A 21,317-nucleotide genomic window follows, 5' to 3' on the forward strand; every position below is an offset into this window, starting at 1 on the left:
ATCCATTTAACTTTTAGGAACTGGATGCAAAGGGTTTAGTGGTCCATGGTGGGAATTCATCTTATAATGGTGAACAATATTAATTAAAGATTAGTAATATAATTTTGTACATTAACACAAGAGCATCAATATTAAAAAACATAAAAAAATAAAAAAATATAATATAGGTCTTTTCAATTTTAAGGACTGTATGTAAAGAGTTCAGGGTCAGGTGTGGCTTGGACAGCCATCATGGCGGCCACTCTCTTGTTCTGCTCCACACTGAACCCCCTTTCATCTGCCGGATATCCAAATATTTAATGGCCATCGGCCGCTCCCATGCGGTCCCCAAGCACTATATGATGGGGTGGGGGCATCCCTGTACACTGGATCACACAAGTGACCTGAACACCTGCTGGTGAGATGAGAACTTGCCACGCCATGCCGCTGCTTGACCGCCAGCTCTGTTGCAGCCAATCTCCTTTGCCCCTCCTGTGATACCGCCGCTGTGGACCCTGATCCCCCCTCTTGTGTTAGCCGCGTGATGGAGCCTGCGAGGAGGCGAGTCTCCAAACCTGCTGCTACTTGTAAGGGATGGTCGGATGTAGGGGAGAGGCCGGAGCTTTCAGGGGCCTACTTGCTGGATCCGTCCCTCAATGCCACTGTACTGCCCATGATGCCACTGCAGCACTGAACTGTCGGTGACCAGCTCACTTTCCCCCCCCAAGACCTAAAATGCTGACCTCGGGACCATAAAGGATGCACACTGCCAAGGATCTCGATCCCCCAGTGCTAGCTATAGGGGCCTGTCTGACTGAACCTTCCCCCCACACCGTAGTGTTGCTTATGGTGCTACTACAGCTTTAGTTGGTGATCAAACCCCCTCTCTCCCCCGGTTTCTGCTGTGATGGGGGTTTCCAGACTGGAGAGCCTACAAATATCAGGCTTTGCCGAGGAGATACCATTTTACACCAGTCTACGGAGCTCCTTATCGATGGTGGTGGTGAGTGGCTGTGCCGGGGGTCCTGATTCAGGACATGACCATATAGCAGTGGAAACGTTGTTGTGGGTTCACGGCCTTCCTCTCACGTATCTATCCCGCCCTTCTTTTGCTTGTGCTTTGCACCCTGACCGGCACGGGGCTGCACTGCCTCTCCTGCAGCTCTGGGCTCCCTTCCTGCTTCCAATTGCTCCGGTCTCTCTCCTCCAACACCAATCATACGCCACAGGCCAATGGTGGGAGTGGGTTCTGTATGCTGCTGCGGCGGACTGGAATTGTCCTTGAAGTGGGCTCTCCGGCAGCCTCCTGGACCGGGGGTCTCGTGGTTGGGCCCTACCCTTATCGCCAGGTTCCTCAGTTTCCTCCCTTCCACATTCAGATTCATGAAAGAGGTTGTCTGTCTGGGGGGGCGTTAGAGGGGTCACAAGCAAGATGGCCACACGTGGGTGAGGCTCTTACAGCCCGGTGCGGCTAATCAACATTATCCTGTCTCAGAGGTCCGGAGACACTGCCCAAACGGCTTGCCAGTGGAGCAACTGTTCTACTGGATAGACGGAGGTGAGATAAAAGCTTCCGAACTGTGGCAAGCGGCGCCCGGGAAACAGATGCGCACCTGGAGGCAGGTGAGCACTGTCTAAAATGGCAGCTTATAGTGGAGACAGAAGCCGCTGAAGTGAAACTGACAGACAGGAGACCTGGAATCCCCACTGCAAACAGTGCCTTGGCTGCGGAGGTTGCAGACGACATGGTAGCCCACCCAGTGCGGAATGACGAGCAGTGACCGGGGCGGAATCAACGATTGAGCTGAAGCAGGCGGGCGGCAAGGGACAGGCAGCGGCGGGCAGCCTGGAATTCAGCGTCGATAGCAAAGTGAGTACGGCCGCTGCCCCTTGCGTGCGCCCGTGTAAAGTCCCAAAAGATCAATTGCACCTCAGGCCGCCTCCTGAGCAATAAAGGCGCGGTGAAGATGACACATATATAGCCCCAGACGCTATAAAGAAGACAACGGCTGGGAAACCGGGGCCTTACATTGAGCGGTGGTGGTGCGTTGTGGCCTAGGCGGCTGCAAACCTTGAACTGCACCAGTGGATCTTGTGGCAAGGCGCAGAGATTGGAACAACTGCAAATTGCTGCCGAGTGAGATGGTATGGGCGGTCAGGGAGCTGAATTCAATTGCACAGAACATGGCAAAGACGCTGGGCCCACATACAGCCCGTGGAACGCGTGAGGCTTAACTTCTTCTGTGGAGTTTAGGACATGGTATTGAGATCGGAATAACTACAAACATTGCTGAATGAGACTCTTGGTCCGGGAGAGACTGACAAGGCAGCCAGGGAGTTGCATTTGCCTATACAGAGCAGAGCAAGAACACTAGGCCAACGCACAGACCATGGAATGCAAAAAACATAGGGGTGAGGCCTGCGCATTCGGGGAGGAGGCCGTGCTCGGTGCTGTGCCTCCCCCGCATTCTTGCCTTATTCAGGCATCGCTTGAGGAAGATACCCGGGTACGTATGCTCCTCGACGCCGAGTCACTGCAGGCTAAACCACGCTGGAATTGCAATATGGGCAAAAGCGACGGCAAACAAACCAAACTAAGTTTGAGGCCCAAAAATCTACTCATGTGCAGAATAGTGACCTAGAGGGCAATATGACGGAAGGACCGTTTTAAGAAAACCAAGCCTCAGTAAGCGACCTAAAAGAACTACTCATCACCATGAAAAATAGCTTTGCTTCTATCGAGCCCAAAATGGATAGCATGAATGCCTGAATGGACCCATCAGGGAGTGTCTAACGCGGTATAGAGGGAGTCCTTCCACCCTCACTTCCGGGGGCCATCTTGGAGAGCTGACGGTCTAGTGGTTGGACTAGGACCATCAGCAGCCTCCTATTTAGTGCGAGCATTTCCTGCCGCGCTAGAACCTAGCATTTACCGACATTGAAACGCTGCTTGCAGACGCGCTGCTGGACCACGCTAGCACGCTATTGCTGCTTACCTGTATTTTAGCTGCAAATCTCAATTTTTAAAAATCGCCGCTTTACTGATGTAAATGTAAATGATGTAAATGACCTGTATTTGCACGGTATAATTTTAAACATTTGTGGGCACATTAGCAAAGTCACCTTTCTGTGTGGTTATCACCGCCTACCTCCCCGTTCCACCGCAGCTTGTGCTGTTTGTTGTGGAGGGAGTGTCTAACGCGGTATAGAGGGAGTCCTTACACCCTCACTTCCAGGGGCCATCTTGGAGAGCTGACGGTAGTGGTTGGACTAGGACCATCAGCAGCCTCCTATTTAAAGCTCACAGAGCATACGCGCAGCGGTTACGCGCAGCGGGCGCGCCATAGGTGCGCCGGAGGTTCGCCAGAGGTGAGCCCATCTTTGCCCATCCGTGACCATCCGGGGCCTGGGGCCAGAACCCCTGGCCAGAATGTGGTTTACTCAAGGGGCGACCTATTACAGCTTAACCTGGGTAAGTCCCATCTGGAGCCGGCTACCATACATCAGCTGGGTTGCGAGGGTCTGCTAATTTCACCTAGGAGTGTCAGAGGGCGACATCGCACTCCCAACACACATACCCGGAGCTACGGTCTATTGAATACTCGCTCTTTGCAGAGCCATAGGTTAGAGGTCTTCACACTTCTGGAAGACGGGGAGTTAGATGTCCTCGCGCTTACCGAAACATGGCTGGAGGATTGCTCAGCGCCTGATTTAGTGGCGGCCCTTCCAGATAACTATTCATTTTAACAGGGAGGGGGCCAAGTGAGGAGGAGGAGTAGCCCTTTTATATCAGTCATGCCTCCGTGCCAATAGGTTCCTCTCTGAAACCCTTGGAGGAGCTGAGGTTATGGGGGTTAAGCTCAGGAGGGGAGCGGTCTGTGTGGTGTTCTTGGTGGTTTATCGGCCACCTTGGGCGTCGTCTGACTTCCCCACTCTCTTTGTAAGACTGGTCCAGGACCTGTGTACAAGATATGATAAAATGGTGATCGTTGGGGACTTCAACTATCATTGGGAAAAATCCCCTAAAGAAGGACAAGCACTACAGATCGAGGAGGCGGTCTCCTCCTTAGGTCTTACCCAACAGGTCAAGGGACCGACACATGAGAAAGGTCATGTGCTCGACTTAGTCTGGACCACCATGCCAGCCCAGGGTATCACGGAAATTCTTCCCTGTGCTTGGTCTGACCATTTTCTAATAAAGGGTAGACTTATATTGAGGGGCCCCCTGTCCAAACCTGGGGAGGGCTGGAAAACGGCCCGTAAATGGAGAAACCTTGATGGGGAAAAACTGGTCCACCTCTTAGAACACCACCCTTCAGCCAAAGAGCAGGATGCCAACGTTGATGCTCTATGTGGACACCTCCAGCATAAACTGGGAAGTGCCATTGATGTGGTGGCACCTCTTCGCAGGATGAAGAAGGTGGCGAGAGGAGCCGGGGCGCCTTGGTATAATGATTCCCTTAGGGAGATGAAACGCGGGGTGAGGAAGAAAGAACGGGCATGGCGTAAAAAATACGACGCCATCTCCAAACAAGAATATGTTTCATCCTTAGCCCAGTACAAACTAGCCATACAATCAAGGAAGGCTGCTTTCTTTGAGGAAAGAATAACTACTGCAAGAAATCCGCAAAAAGAAATTTTTCGGGTCCTGGCGGAGCTCAGGGTGAACAAGGAGCAAAGTCCCGAGTTCACCCAGGAGGACTGTCAGAGGTTCCAGGATTTCTTCGTAAAGAAGATATCTGATATCTTGGACGAAATTGCGGAAACCGCACCCCTCGAATGTCCGCGCATACCGGACCTTATTGCCCCGCTAAACATTCCACCATTAGCTGAGTTATCCCCTATTTCCAAACAGGAATTACTTAAAATCATAGGCCGAGTTAAATCAGGTTCCTTGGTGGACCCTTGCCCTCCTGACATATTCAAGATGGCAATGCCAGGAATAGAGGAAGAGGTTCTGCACCTATTGAACACCTCTCTTCATACAGGACAGATCCCTTTAGCTTTTAAAGAGGCTCGCCTGATCCCCTTACTGAAGAAACCTGGAGCAGACACAAAATGTCTGAAAAATTTCCGGCCCATCTCCCAGCTGCCTTTCCTTGCTAAGGTAATTGAGCAGCACGTGTTAGCTCTATTATCGGGCCATCTAGAGAGTAACAACCTGCTGGAGACCAATCAGGCAGGGTTCCGTGCTAATCACAGCACGGAACTAGTTATGTTATCCATTCTAGATGAGCTAAGGATGCGAGCTGATGTAAAAACACCGAGCGCCCTGGTACTACTGGATCTCTCCGCGGCGTTTGACACCGTGTGTCATAAACAGCTTCTGTCGTGGTTGAGATCCTTTGGCGTCGTGGGTACAGCACATGCATGGCTCACATCATTTTTGCAGGGTAGGACACAACGAGTGCAGCTGGGGGATCTACTTTCCACCCCTGCTCCGATCACCTGCGGGGTCCCACAGGGCTCTGCCTTGTCCCCCCTACTTTTCAACATCTACCTGCAGCCACTAATTGCTCTCCTGAACAGGATGGACTGCCTAGTGTACAACTATGCCGATGACACCCAGATAATCATCCGGCTGGATGATGGTCCAGGAGCATCCACTAGGTTACAGGACATATTGAAAACTACAGTCAATTGGATGTCCGAGAACTCCTTGAAAGTTAATCCGGATAAGACGGAAGTATTGCCCATTTCCATCTCGGGTAACCCTTGGAGTGAGAAATTTTGGCCTAGGGAGCTGGGCGCACCACCAAAACCGGCAGCTGCAGTCAAAAGCTTAGGCCTATATGTGGATAATAAATTATCCATGGAAAAACAAGTTGCCACTGTAGTAGGCACCAGTATAGGCCTCTTAAGACAACTAAGGAAGATCTCTGCCCTACTCTCATTCCCTACTTTGAGACACGTGGTCTCAGCCACAATTCTGGCTAGGCTGGACTACGGGAACTCCCTTTATTTAGGTTTGCCACAGCGGCTGCTGGACAAACTACAGGGAGTTATGAACGATGCAGCTAGGCTGATATTTAAAAAACCCAGGACTGCCCATGCCTCTCCCCTGATGCAGGAGCTGCACTGGCTGCCAATTCGTCAGAGAATTGTCTTCAAAGGACTGTGTATCGCTCACAAGGCTCAGTATGGCAAAGCACCAAAATACCTGAAATCCCGACTATCCCCCTACACACCGGGTAGGACTTTGCGTTCGTCGGACGCCACTCTTCTGTCTCAGTCCCGCTTTAAATTGACCACGGTGGGGGGCCGTGCTTTTTCCAACACGCTCCCAGCTTTATGGAACAAATTGGATCCAGAGCTCAGGAAGGAAAGTAACTTAGTTTCCTTCAGAAAAAAACTAAAAACGGTACTGTTCAAACAAGCATGGAGCAGATCTTAGGTGCACAGCTGGTTTCAAGTGAATGTAACATCTTTCACGTAAATCTGGTCAGACAGCGCTTAGAGACCCCTGTGGTTATAACGCGCCATATAAATTAAATAAATAAAATAAATAAGATTGATCAACATGACGAGCGTATTAAGGAAGCGGAACGCCACATCTCCACACTCGAAGACACTGAATTCAGACGGAAAGCGCAATTATCAGACATGGACAAACTGCCGAAAGTAATAGCAGCAAAAAATGAAGACTTAGAATCGCAATCGCAGCATAACAACATCAGGATCCTAGGTGTGGCGGAATCCACTAACACAGGGAAGATGGAAGCACATGTTGCACGCCTTCTCACTACTGTGTTTGGAAAAAGTGCATTCTTCGCGATGCTTATAGAAGAAAGAGCACATCGATCACTTGCTGCCCGCCCCCGCCTGGAGCCCCACCAAGTCCAATCATCGGCAGGATATTAAATTACTGTGACCGCGATATGGCCTTATGACAGGCAAGAAAGCAGTGACCACTATCCTTTGAAGGCTCCACAAACGCATTATACCCCGATATTACTATGGAGGTACAGGAAGCCCGCAAGAACTTTTTACATGTTAAAAAGAAGCTGCAACAAGCAAACAGAATATATGCCATGCTATACCCGGCACACCTCCCCATTGCACACAGTATTTCTGCACCAACTCTCAGCAGGCTGCGGATTTCCTGAAAAAACACAACAGGCAATCTCCTCAGTCCCAAGCTTCTGGCAGACGTGCACGATCGCCCTCGTCAATGTCAGAACAATATTAACAGAAAAAAGGACATTCGGAAATGGATTAAAGAACAGAAGACTGCAAATGACACCTACACACGACATTGAGTAGGTACATAAGATACCACTGACCAAGCCGGAACTCTTTGGGAAACAAAAAAGAGGCATGACGGTGACTCACCACGCAACCTGCGACAACTGTATAAGTATGCATGCAGCCATGGCCAATGAGACAACAAAGATGGCTCTGGGCACCCTTGCACTGGCGAGGAAGAACCGATGGGCCCTCCTGTGAGACCCCTGAAGGACATCACTCAATTAATATGGTATTCCTGTTCTAGACTGCGTTGTTCTTTTTCTTCCTTTGTTTTTTTCTCTTCTTCTTTCTTGGCTTTTTGTTATGCAGATGTTCATGATAGCACTAGAAGGGCCAGGACATTGCACCCCAAGCAGCTGGCGGACTATTTGCGATCAAAGGATCTGGCCCGAACTCTAGCCATTCTTTGGGAGAGGATGTAGCCTTACGGCTAGAGCGGTCGGCCTCGAAGCTGGGGAACTGAATTTGAGTCTCTGCAACAACGCTCAACAGCCTGTGATTCTGGGCAAATTACTTAATCTCCCTGCCTACCAAAAATGAATGTGTCCTTCTGTAACGAAACTGGTGCTCATGTAAAGCGCTCTGATACCCAATGTCTCGGGTCTAGTTTGCGCTATATATAACACTATTAAAAAAAGATTATGTACCTCAGTCGCAGGTGGCTGCGGTGATGTAGTTCTGCTGTTTCATTGGGGTGGGAGGGGAGGTTGTGCTTACTACAGCAAGTTTGGGATGTTGTTGTGGGAGGGGGAGGGGAGGGGAGGAGGCACCGATCTTCAGAGCAGGAACAGTTATGATTGTAGGCCAAAAACACAGCTAATATGCATACATAGGACATCCTTGCATTAAATCCAATCAAAATGCACAGACATGACGGAAAGTTCTGTCCCGCCCTTTCTAACATGGAACCATCCATGGTTTGGGTAATCATCGTAAGCGACGGCACATATTAGCTTACTTAGACAGGCACCATATACACTGCGCTATGCCCCAGGAAACCCACTTGAGTCCCTCTGCTCCGACTACATTTGCATCTCGATGGGGCAGCACATCGGAGCTTTGCCACCTCCTCCACATATGCACGGGGAATGGCTATCCTGATAAAGAAAGGTGTACCCTACGTAGCATTGGGGTCTATACAAGACCCACAAGGAGGATACTGTCTTATGTGGGGCAAACTAGCATTGCAATCCATAAACTTGACTTGTTGCTATAGACCCAATATGCACGATCCTGAATTTTTTAGGACACTGTGGGGGAAAATTGTAGACATAGTATCCACTCATACTGTATGGAGGGTGAGACTTCAACACACCGTTAGATCCAGCAACGGATAGATCAAATCCCCACGCTCATCACTACACCAATGCCCAGGGCCAACTGAGCGACATAACTAAATGTCACAAGCTGCTTGACGCATCCTACATCATGGAGGTAGGGGAGGTACATGCTACTCTTCAGTACACTCTTCGTGGTCAAGAATAGATTATTGGCTAATTTCTAAAGTAATACGGCCATGGATGATGCAGGTACACTACCTAACTTGCACGTATTCTGACCACAGCCCAGTAGTAATGACACTAGCGCCCCCAGGCCTGATTGCGCCATATCAATGCTGGAGGCTGCCTTTTAGACGTCCCATTTAGACTAGAATTGCAGCAAGAAATCACAGACTTTTTCCAGCAAAACATGGGCATGGCCTCTACACTTGCCATGGTATGGGAAGCCTTCAAAATCACTATCCGAGGGATATGTATTGTCTGGGGGTGGGGTACACTGCAAGATATCAGCTCCACACTCCATAAATTAGTGGCGGGAATCCATCAGATGGAGATGCAAAGAGGCAATGCCCAGGACGCAGACGTGCAGGGAAGGATAAGGGACACATTGTCTTAATATCAAGACTCTGCAGAGAGTAAATGCCTGTTTTGCGGGAAGTATTACCAAGCCCGCCGATTTGGGGATGGGGATAGACCAGGTAAGGCACTTGCAGAGCTAATCCAGAAACCGAGATTCTCCAACACAATATTAGAAATAACAGAACCTGATGGGAGAGTGTGTAGGTAAGTGTCAGACATACTGAGAGCAATCTACACATTATACACTGCCATATATACCACACAGAGGACACACCCCATAACATTTAACTCATATTTAATTAGAAGATAAGGCCTTAGCTTGGCTAGGAGACGCTCAAATAGAATTTTTTGTCGCTGAGCTCAAAGAAGAAGAAATATGAATAACGATAATGCAGTTGAGATCTGGCCGAGCCTCTGGCTCTGATGATCTCACTGCAGTTTTACAAGACATACAGCGAGAGCCTAGTCCCAATACTGAAGAAACTCTATGAGGAATCCCTGGAGTTAGGTGCCCTTCCGAAGGCGCTTCGGGATGCGCTCCTAACATCCATACTAAAGCCGGCACAGCCGGAACATAAATGCGATTCATATAGACCTCTATCGCTGAAAAATTGTGACTCAAAAATATTGGCAAAAGTGGTAGCGAACTGGCTGAGCTTACTTCTGAGTGTGTTGTTCCTACCCGATCAGTCAGGGTTTATACCTGGGCGAGCAAGGTCTCATTATCTTCGCACCCTATTTGCCCTAATGCAAGACATTGATCCTGATTTAGGGGCGGTAGCAGTGTTTTTAGATGACTCTAAGGCATTTGACTCCCTTGAATGGGATTACTTCATGAGTGTGCTCTGCCGAATGGGCTCCCCCCCATTTTTATCCTGGATCCAGCTACTATATAACTAACCGAATGCCAAGATATTAATTAATGTATTTTGCTCCTCCCACTTTCAGATTACCAGGGGAACAAGGAAGGGGGGGGCTGTCCCCTCTGCTTTTCAAGCTGGATGTGGAGCCGCTGGTAGCCAAGCTCAGAGAGCACCATAGAGAGTATGCACTGTAGTATCCAACTAGAGACATCCTAGTGTCCCTCTATGCAGATGATATAACGCAGTGCCTGCAGGACCCAAGTATCAGCCTTAACCCGTTGCTTAGGAAGTTTATACAGTTCAGGAAGATCTCGGGCAGAAACATCAATTGGGAAAAGTCCCAAATCTTCCCTCTCACTCAGGCTGTCCAACAATATCCCCCCGATTACCCACTGAAATGGTGCGAGGTGGCAGTCAAATACCTAGGGATCACGATAACAAGGGACAAAGAGGAGTTGATGCGCAATAACTATGGCTGCACACTGGAAGCTTTGACCGAGTTCATTACGAGATGGATCTCTATGCCTTTATAATTAGCAGGTTGCATCTCCCTGACAAGGAAGGTAATCCTCCCAAAACTAGTTTACCTATTCATTAACATTCCCTATGCACCCAGCAAGCATTTTTTCAAAACTCTCAGGGCCCAACTGAATGGGCTGATATGGGGAAGGAAACAACCGAGGCTTAAGTGGGAACTCTTGACAAGGGAAGGATTTGAGGCACCTGACATGGAGTTACATTTTCATTGCTCCCAAGCACACTTTGCAGTGTGCTGGATTAAACCGCCACCATACATGCCACATTTAGCGGTGGAACAGGGATACATGGCTCCCATTTCGATCACAGCATTTTTGGACTCTTCCTCCAAATGGTATGGGGTAAAAATCCGACGACAATAGACTGCACAAACAAAGAATGGCAAAATATTGCCAAACAATTGCAAACACCAATGTTAAATTCCCCAAAGATGGGAACACAACATCATCCAGGCCTCCCGGTTACACATGAGGTGAGCTGTAGGCAGATGCTGCGAAAGACATGGAAACTGACATGGGGAGACCTTTACGAGAACTGGAATTTCTGCACTTGTGAAGGGTTTTTCGAAGAACGCCAGCCAACCCCCATGGAACTGTTCCTATACGTCGCCTACACCAGGACGTAAAAACTGCCACCCCTGACTTCCCTGCTGAGCCTGTGATATTGGCCCCGTTACACGTGCTACTGCAAAGCTCTGCACCCATGCACGTGTTACCGCCCGTCCGAAAACACAAGCGCATGGAAAAGGCCCCGTATGGAGCGAACTTTGTACGACCCCTACCCCGAGTACACTTGTGCCCGGGGTACGAGTCGTACGGCCCCCCCCCCTTCCGCGTACGTCCGCACCGTACCCCCCACCCCCCGTATGTACGGACCGTACCCCCCACCCCCATACGTCCACACCATACCCCCACCCCCGTATGTACGGACCGTACCCCAGACGCACCCCAACCAGGCCCGGACTGGCGTAGCGGGCACCGGGCAATCCCCCGGTGTGCCGCACGGGTGGGGGCCGGTTTTGGGCCCCTGGGGGCCATTTTTGTTACCGGGCCGTTTTTGCAGCTTAGCTGCAAAATCGGCCCTGTAACAAAATCGGCCGAAAACCGGCCCTGGCAAAGATCTCGGCGGCACCCCCAAGCCCCGGGGGGCCGGCCGAGCACTTTGCCAGGGCCGGTTTTGGTTCCCAGTCCGGCCCTGACCCCAACCCTTGCGTATGTACGGTCCGTACATACGCGAGGATTGGGGTACGCCTGGGGTACGGTGCGGACATACGGGGCTGGGGGGTACAGTGCGGACATACGCACCGTACATATGCAATGTTGGGGTACGCACCGTACATGATGACACGTACGATGTGGGTGATGGCGTGTACGGCGCGTAACGGGCCCCCTTTTCGTCGTGCATCGCAGCGTACTTAGCTTTTCTGGCACTTTTTGGCTCCCGTAAAAATATAGCTGTGCGGAGTGCTGTAGGTACGAATCGTACTTGCTGGTCTGTAAAACGCTGCCTGACTCCGTGCGGACGTCGCGTACGCGCAGTCCAGGATCAGAATTGTATGTATTTTTTAGTCGTACAGTGTTTTTTACGATTCGTACGGAAATGGTATTTCTGTACGAATCATACTTGCTGGTTTGTAAGGTGGAATTCCCGGGTACGAGTCGTACGGAGAAAACGCTCCTTACGACCATTCGCCCCCGGGTTTTATAGGATCGGAATCGGCGCCCAAGTAATAACAATAACGGTTAACCCTTGTGCACGGAAATAGCCACTACTGTGGTATGAAGAGCTACATGCAACAATTCATCATTCGCGGCTGCCCACTACTATGGTATGACAAGCTGCAATCAATACTTTAGCATTCCTTATGGCAACTTCACTATTTACGAGGTGCACATAATACATGAATACTTTAATCAAATGATTCTAATTCAGATTCCGAGGCGGTTTCGATAGGATAGTGTTGAAAAACCAAGAAATGCATGCAGGAGCTGTATAACAGGCGCATACCACATGCAGGAAAAGAAGCAAACCATTTCCAGCATAGGGCCACACTTTGAACCTTTCTACAAAGACCCGCTAGAAAGCCAATGGGCAGATGTGAGAACAAATGTGCTATTCTTGTTAACCTCCCTACATGCAATCAATTAAAACACATTGGCATGCTGGCTTCTGCTTAGGGCCATTCCTACTTTGAACAGTGTAGGCTCACTTCCTTCCTCTCATCGCCAGTCGCAGTGTTATAGCTCTGTTATGATGCCAGGCACTTCTGGTATGCGCAACTTCTTTTCATTAATGGCAGTTCCGGAACATATATCCAAACATGCATCAGGCACCTCAGTCGCCCCTGTACTAATGCTTCTTTCGCCTGCTCCCTATGCTTCCCCCCTTTTCACACATGTCGAGAGCATGTTTTATATTCCAAGATCTGGGGGTACCCTGCTGACCTGAAGTACTGACCTGCTAGATACACCGACTTTCGGGTGACTCAATTACAGAAGGCCGGGAAGTAGCATCACTTTTCTGGACCGTATCACATGGAGATTGTGTTGCGGGGCTTTAAAAACAGCAAACGCTGTGACTAAATGGTTGTGAAAGTATATTACAATATATTCTGAAATCTGAAAACTGTAATTGCATGCAAACAAGACTAATTGATAGAGAGGCTTCCGCTTGTGCAGTACTTTAGCCCGTACTTGTCCCTCAAAGTAAACTCCTCCACAAAGCCGACTCGAACTTCAGTCTGAGATGGAGCCATTCAGAAAGTTCTCTGTCGTGGGCACATTCAGGAAATTACATGAAGAATGTGTTTACAAACGAAGGCTCTGCTTAGATCCGAACTCCGGGTCCCCAGTTTACTAGACAGGCGCTTTAACCAACTGAGCCACAGCACCTAGCGGATTTTTGTCTCACAGACACAAAGTACAAATTGCATTGTGGGTGTATTGCGACCATGCTGCACAATGGTGCGCCTATAGCCTTACAGTACCCTTCAAGAATATTTTATCGGCTGCGGTCCCTACAGCGGGGACGCTCTGCCCCGGTAAAAGTAAAATGCTACAAGTGCACGCCAGCTGAAAGCACGTGCTCCAACTCTCCCGCGTGAATATTGTGCGCTGTACATATGCGCATCAGTCTTCTGTCGTGAGGGTAGCGCAGGCTCAAGAATTGAGAGCAAAGCCTGACACATAGCAGGAATCCCGTCCTGACTGATAACAGTAAAGAAGAGGCAATACAGAAATCACTACACAACAACGGCGCTCATGTTGCCAAGCATTCTGGGGGTCCGGTCTCACTGGAGTCAACGTTTTAAATGGGGCCGAGGCCATTACTTACCGGCTCCCCTCTGAGACAAGCGTCTCAAAAACAGCTCTTCGTTCCCCGCATACACAAGCTGTAGCCTGGTGCCACACACGCGCTTACCGGCTCCCCTCGGAGACCCTGGACCACGATCGGCTTCCCCTAGACGCGCAGCAACCTCCGCTGCATGGCTCCACGAGTCAACGCTGCGTTGATGCCTCCATGAATCCGCGACTCCCTCTCTCCTCTTCCGATCCAAAACAGCTGATCAGACCTGAAATGAGAAAAGGAAAATACATTACGGGCTGCTGGTGGGCCGGGTGCTGTGCCTGTGGGGAGCGTAGAACAAGAGACTGTTCTGCTCCCCACACCCCCTTTTAAAGGGGGGGGCACGGGCCAGGCCGGTCTAAACCGGCCGGACCCCCACGCTGGATGTCCGGGTGAAACGGAAGAACTAAAGTGCTTCCGGTTCACACCCCGCAGATCGCCGCCTATTGGATGCTTATGGGGGAGGTGGGAGTGCTCCCACCTCCTCCTTTCCTCCAGGGACAGGTTCGACCGCCATAATGGCGGCACGCGCTAATTAGCGCTCTGCCTTGCCCACTCTCTGAAATGAGCACGCAGGCGGTGTTTACAAGTGTGAGGCAGCAGGTCTTTGCTTCACGTGAGCCCGTGGCAACTTGGCAAGCGAAGGGCAGGGCGGTGTGTCAGTATTTAAAGACTTCTAGGTGTCTAGAGCACACTCCTGCCCTATTCCTCGTTTTACAAGTGAGAACTTGGTTAAATGTCTCCAGTAGGTGTTATACTTTGAAGCAAAGTCCTTGCTATAAAGAGATGTGCGCTGCTTGGCATGCTTTCCACGAGCGCTGTTCTCTTCCTGCTTCTCGGTGGGCTGCTGCGCTTGGCCGTGACGGTCAGTGAATTAGTTGTGCTTTAAACCTGTCTGGGCTTATGTTACCTTTTCTGTTAGTGTCTTCAGCTGTGTGTTCAGTTTCCCAAAGTGCACGACCTCTGAGGAACAATGCTGCTGTTGCTGCTTCATTAGTCTCTGTGCTTCCAGATTCACTGCACCGATACACCCATGAGCACTAGCAATGCTCCAGTCTCCCCTTGCTTACGGCGGATGTGCGTTTGGACCCATATGGCGGACGTATGGATCAATGATTGTGAGCCGCTGTCCGTCGTATAATGCGACAACATTCAGACACGTTTTTTAGAGTTTCATGTAAACTGCAGGCACACTTCAACCAGTTGTGAAGGAGGGATAGATAGTAATACAGGCACTGGCATCAAAGTGACTGTAATTTAACTGTACTCCTTGCCCTTTTCTGCATGATTATGGATTCATCACGTAATGCAGTATCTTCTGCACAACTAGCAGACTTCTCCAATAAAAATGGTTTTTTTTTTAGCTCAAACTGATTAAAGGTTATTAAAGAGCGCAATGCCAAACTCTATGCAAGTGTTAACTGATGTCCTTTCAGCTGGAGGCAGATTATAGTGTTCAGGTGTTAAACTGGTACTAGTGAGGTGCAATTTTGTCCTGCCCATATTTCTAGGTGCAGAAATGACAATCCTAATACAAACTGCTGGTCTCCCCCTTTAGTACAAGAAGGAAAGCATATTTTTCCAAAGTTAAGGCTGCATGCAGTGCAAGACACTGGGCAAGCATACATTTTAAAGGGCTAAAGTTGTCATGCAGAACAATTTACATATTACAGTAACTGTTGAACAAATGAATGCAAGAAGATACGGGCCAGTTTTTAAAGTGTTTAATATGTCAAGACTACGTTCCCACTGCTTAATAAGTCTTGCTTTATCGCTGCATTCATTTGCATTAAAATGCACCATTTGCCAATCTTTTTAAAATTTCTTTCTCAGGAGAGGGACTCTCCCTAGACCCCAGGTTTGTCCATTGAACTTGTTCACATCGCTAACTAGTGTTTTCTATTGGAAAGGGTAGAGCCAAAGCAGTCTTGCTTTGTACCCTAGCCCACTTCAGAAGTCAGAAATTCTCTGAAATAATATATGAGTTTTCTTTTATGAATGCATAGAAGAACTGAATTTTTAGTCCATGTATCACAGAAATAGTGCTGAAAATCGCACCAAAAAGATGGCAATTTTAAAAAAAAGAACCCTCCCGAACCCCCCTTTTTGCCGTCGGGCGTGCTGGCTGCGCTGGCTCGCATACGTTCATTCGTTCTGCATACGCCACACCAGTTTCAAATTCCACCAGCAGCCACTGCAAGCTGCAGTGAAAACTAAAATTGAAGAAGTGAGAATGGATGTGGCACTGCTTCGCCAAGATCGTCAAAATGCTACAGAGTGAATTACAGAAGCTGAATCCCGAATTTACACAGCAGAAGATGAAGTGGCCACTCTTAAAAACCAGGTCTCTAACCTGCTTACCCACATGACAGAGCTCGACAGATGCACCAAAGATACCAGGAATTGCTCCCGGCTCATAATGTGCACGTAATTTGCATCCCTGGGGGTGCTGAGGGCACTGATCCTCAACGGGTTGCAGACCTCTTAGAACTCTGGATAAAATCCATGATGCCCTCTGAACACTTGTCCTCCTGGTTTGCAACAGAAAGTGCCCACCAAGCACTGACCCCAAGCCTCCTCCAGGTGCCTCCCCCAGACCAATGATTGCGCGAATCCTTAATCAAAGGGATAGAGATGCTATCCTTTGAGAAGCTCATTCATGACCGAACTCTAGTGTGGAGATGCCAAGGTTTCACTCTTCCCCCACTATACTAGGGAGGTACAACAGTGGTGCTGCTCTTATACAGAAGTCAAGCTAAAGCCCAGGGCAATAGTGCTCCATTATTGCATATTGATCCCTGCCAAACTCTGAGTTCATAAAGCTACCAAAACACATTTCTAAAACAAGCTGGAATCAGCCTGGCAGTGGCCCACAGAAGATCATCCACTCCGTGGACACACTGCTTCCTCGTTGCGCCGATCTGGCTCCACTGGCTTACAAGAAACATCATTGATGCCCAAACCATGCAGACAGTGCACTTGATCCTAAAGGAGGTGTCAAGCCACTTGATCCAGATCTCCCTCGCAATCCCCCCAGTCACGGCCTCAATCGCCATCCACGTCGCACTCCAATCTTGCTCCTGATGGGGATGAATGGGAACCAGATCAAGATAACCCCCTGGATTTATCATCATCCATGCCAGCTGCCCTCCAAATGGACACAGACCTCTCCCACAGCCCTACAATCTAATTCTCCAACAGGTGCAGGGTTCCAAAACAGGAGGAGTGCTTCATTTGTTTGTCTGCTTATTAGCTTTTTTCATTGTAAATGTTTCACTCGGTCTTGAAGACAGTTACTGATTTATCCTTCACTAAGATGGGGTTCTTCAATTTGAAGTTTCTTCATTCGATGTTTCATCAACAATTTTCCATTTTAGGGCAACAGATGCTTCTGGGGTAGAAGTGTGGGGTTGTGTTTCCAAAATGTACACAACAGCTCTCACTGGGCGATTTCAGGCATGACACTTTTTAATGCCAATCTGCCACACATCCTGATCCTTGGGTGGGGTACACTGGGTCCCTCTCTCGTAAACTCTATGCACATGATCACCCTTGTCTTTCCTAATGACGACCTTACGAGTACTGTTAATGGTCTCTTAGACCATGTAAAACTCACAATTGTCCTCACTTTTGACCACTGTTATCTCCCTGAAGTCTTCTTACATCAAGGAACCCATCTTATAGGCAATTGTTGCCCCTTTTTAGTGTATAAGGGCTAAGACAGGGTATTTAATGCAGGCTATACCCATGGATGCAAAGGGGTAGTCATTATGCTTTGATTCTCCTTCCCTTTCTCTGTTACTCATGAAATGTGCAACCCGCAGGGTAGCGTCAATGCGCTGAAAGGAAGATTGGAGGGCCAGACTATTACCTTAGTGAGCATATATGCTCCACCCGCATCCCTCAGTGCCTTGCTTTGAGACCTCTCCAAACTCTTTCAGGCCTTTTACATGGTCTGACACTAATTGGAAGCGATTTTAATATGGTGCCTCACCTGGAACTCAACACCACTGGGTCCCCTACCACGTCTAGGTTCTCCGAGGCATGTCGCCTCTCAGATTGGGCCACTACTCTTGGCCTCTGTGATGCATGGATAACATGACACCTGAGGAACCGTCATTTTACACATAGATCAGCTGCTTACCACACTCACTCGCAAATAGATCTGTTTTTATTGTCTGCACTGAGAAGCCGTGCTATCTCGCAAGTAAAAACTGTTCCCCATGGAATATCGACCATTCCCCTCTTTTCCTCCATCTTGGCCCTCCTAAAACCGTCCTGTACCCTATGTGGTGACGTAACGCCTGGTACCGTCAGGATGGGACTTTTGTTCAAGCTCTTAGTGCTGAACTCCAGGCCTATTCTCGCAGCAATGAGGGCTCTTTTGCAAGGGAGCTGGCAGAAAGGTGACCCTGCGGGGATATGACAAGGGTTGCATCAGGACACAAGATCTTGCTTGCTCCTATCACATCACCCAACTGGAAGCATGTGCCCTCTGCATAGAACGTTGCCTCATGTCTGACTTTCCTGGCAACCTTGTCTTCTTCACAAGGAAATATGTCTCCAATCCCTCAAAGCTGGCAAGCACCTTTGGCGGCCCACAACAGCTAGGATGAATGGATGGGGAATAAAAAAAGGAAAGTGTGCTGTACTGACTGGCCTCCTTTCAATTGGTGGACCAGGTCATACCTGAAATTACTGACAAGTATGGTCTCCGTGTCATACCCTTCTAGAGATTTCACAAGTATTTGCCCGTTATTATAAAGGTTTATACACAGCCCCCTTGGGGAGAGATACATAGTTCTCTGCCTGATTCCTTGATGCTGTTCCTCTTCTTTATCTATCCCTGGCTGAAACCTGCATGCTAGACTAGCCCTTCACCACTCAGGAAGTTGGAGGCTTGTAGTCAGTTATGGCTCTGGGTAAAAGTCCCAGACCCGAAGGCTTTCCTACCGAATATTACTTTACAATCACCTTCTGTCCCTTTACACAGAGGTGAGCCACAATGGCGCCTTTCCTCCAGAGTTACATTCTGCCACTATTGTGGTGATCCTCAAAACACAACCTCCATCCACGCCATGCACTGATTATTGTCTGATATCTCTCATTAACGGGGAGGTCAAAATCTTTGCCACCATGTTGACTAAGCGCCTCAAGCAAGGCCTTTCTACTCTGATTCATCTAGAACAATGCAACTTCATTGCAACTTGCAACATGAGACACTGCCATCATCGATTGCCACATGACATAACTTTACTTTTTATTGATATGGTGTATACCACTGAAGGCCAAGCTAATTATGAGTAACCCGGGCCTATTTCCACCAAACTACTGCTGATCCAAGCATAATATCTTTACTATGCCTACCATCCCCCGGCCCGAGTGCATTGAGTGGGCTTCCTCCCAGGTCCCTCCTGCACCAGTTGTTGTGTGAACTCTACCAATTATTTTCATGTGGTGTGGTCCTGCTCTTTGATTAAAACCTACTGGTCGGAAGCGATTGAAGACCTTACAGAAGTCCTAATATGGGAGCCTCCTCTTTCTAATTTGCTGATATTGCTTGGTGTCTTTGAGGGTTCTGGAGGCACAAGAGCTGAGCGGTCATTTCTAGGAACAGCCCTTCTGGTCGCCAAACGAGATATTGCTGGTCGCTGGAGGTCTTCTAGTCCTCCCACCCTTTTGTTAAGGTGTCTAGGTGTGGACTGGTGTATAGAAAAAGAACAACCAGTTTATGAGGTATAAATATGGATGAATTTGAGGTAAATGGCTGCCCAATTTGTTTAGGACTAAAACTACTGTTGTGATGTGGACGTTGCTTCTTATAAATGTACTGCATTGCTTGAATGTCGTGGCTTTGAGCAAATACTGTATCACTCTCTGTAATAAATATCAGTGTGTCATCTTGTTATATCTTACCATCGTCTATCATTTAAAATCAATTAAATCTGGTTATCAAAAAAATTGGAAAAAAAGAATACAGGGTCCATGAGTGGGAAATAACTTAATACGGGAAGTCAGACTAAATAATACAATTAATGATATAGTATTTATTAAAATAGTTATTGTTTTTAAAAAAATACTTTAAACTTTACTTGATAAAAACACAAAATAATCTGTAAAAGAAATTATAGAATAAATGCATATCAAATAATTTGTAAATATTTTAAACAATTATCTTAGCATTTTAAAATCAAAACTTTTGAAAAGTAATAATGTATATTTCATTTTTATGCACTAAGAAATTCCAAAATATACTTTATTATTTTAGAAAAAACAGGCAAACAGGGTTTGCAATTTTAGAAACTATTTCAGCATTTTTACAATTTATTTAATATTTTATAATTTTAAAAACCAAATTATAGTACATTTGATTAAACATTTCCATTATATCCTATGCAAATTTAAGTCCTCTTTTTATTCTGAATTTAAATAATAGAAACTGAGGTGGGCTTTACCTGTTGAACTGTTGAATGCATTATGGCAACATTGAAGAGCATTATTAGTTATTTCCCCTCCCTTTAAATAGATCAGGTAGCAATGTCACCATTTAGTGTGAACTTTTGCTCCTCTTCTGTGGCCTGACCTATTTAGGTGGACAAACCATGTTTCTTCAAAGTAATTTAAAAGTGGTGCTAATTGTTATTTATGTTGTAGAAAGTATGGCAATAGACGCATGGCTGTGTAGTGATCATCAACTTGAGCGGGAGGGACAAAAGCTCATGCACTTTATTTTTTCAATTTCATTGTAGGTTGCTATCTGACATGTAATCACCTGTAAGGAAGGGGGGGTGTATTTAATTTTCCAAATTGCATCGAAAAATTTAAATAATCCCTGAATTTGAAATTTAAGGTAGATTTTTTTAATAGTGGACATCAGGCCTAATTCCAAATTCTAAGTTCAAAATTATTTTCTGTTTTATGATTTTCTTTGAATAATATTCCCAATTTTAATATAGGCATATATTAAGGTTATTGTATCGTTATTAATGTTAGTCTGAAAAGGGTATATTTTTTTAATGGATGTTGTGTTACTTTAATCCATTATCCACTATTATCCAAAGGATGGAGTTTATGGAGAGTAGCAAACATTAGTGTTCTTTTAGTAGGATGTAGGGTATCATGGAAAAGAAAAGGTTTGTAATTAAAAGTTTCTTTAGGATTGGTAGGAATGTCAATATCAGAAAACGATTTTGGTTGGGCGGGTTTATCTTTATTTGTCTGTCGTTTAAAGTGAATTAGTCTTTTTAGATTTGGGATGGAAGGTATATCTGTGCAACATGTATAGGTATGTTTTGGACACCTCTTTTAAAACTGACCCACAGTGTACATTGAAGGTGGCTGCAAGCGATTAAAATTGTTGAACATTTTCCCTTGCTTGTATCTAAGTTTCAGAGGCAGAATGCTTATGCTCTGAGGTACATTCAATACATTCCCTCTGAATTTCTGCTCTACCTCTGCAGTGTGCCTGTGGTTCAGTGTGTCGTTC

General features: G+C 47.5%; 1 protein-coding gene and 1 long non-coding RNA gene across 3 annotated transcripts in view; one reads left to right on the top strand and one right to left on the bottom strand.

Moving 5' to 3' along the window:
- The window catches only part of LOC146810888 (uncharacterized), a 32,646-nt gene extending 18,494 nt beyond the window's left edge, over positions 1-14,152 (bottom strand). Inside the window, exon 1 of the long non-coding RNA XR_014965751.1 lies at positions 13,907-14,152. This is a non-coding gene — a long non-coding RNA (uncharacterized LOC146810888). The remainder of the gene's footprint in view (positions 1-13,906) is intronic.
- The window catches only part of LOC146810887 (uncharacterized), an 898,367-nt gene that overhangs the window by 560,192 nt on the left and 316,858 nt on the right, over positions 1-21,317 (top strand). The gene's annotated exons all lie outside the window — the stretch shown is intronic.

The sequence above is a fragment of the Triturus cristatus genome, chromosome 7 (genome assembly GCF_964204655.1).
Source record: "Triturus cristatus chromosome 7, aTriCri1.1, whole genome shotgun sequence".
NCBI lineage: Eukaryota > Metazoa > Chordata > Amphibia > Caudata > Salamandridae > Triturus > Triturus cristatus.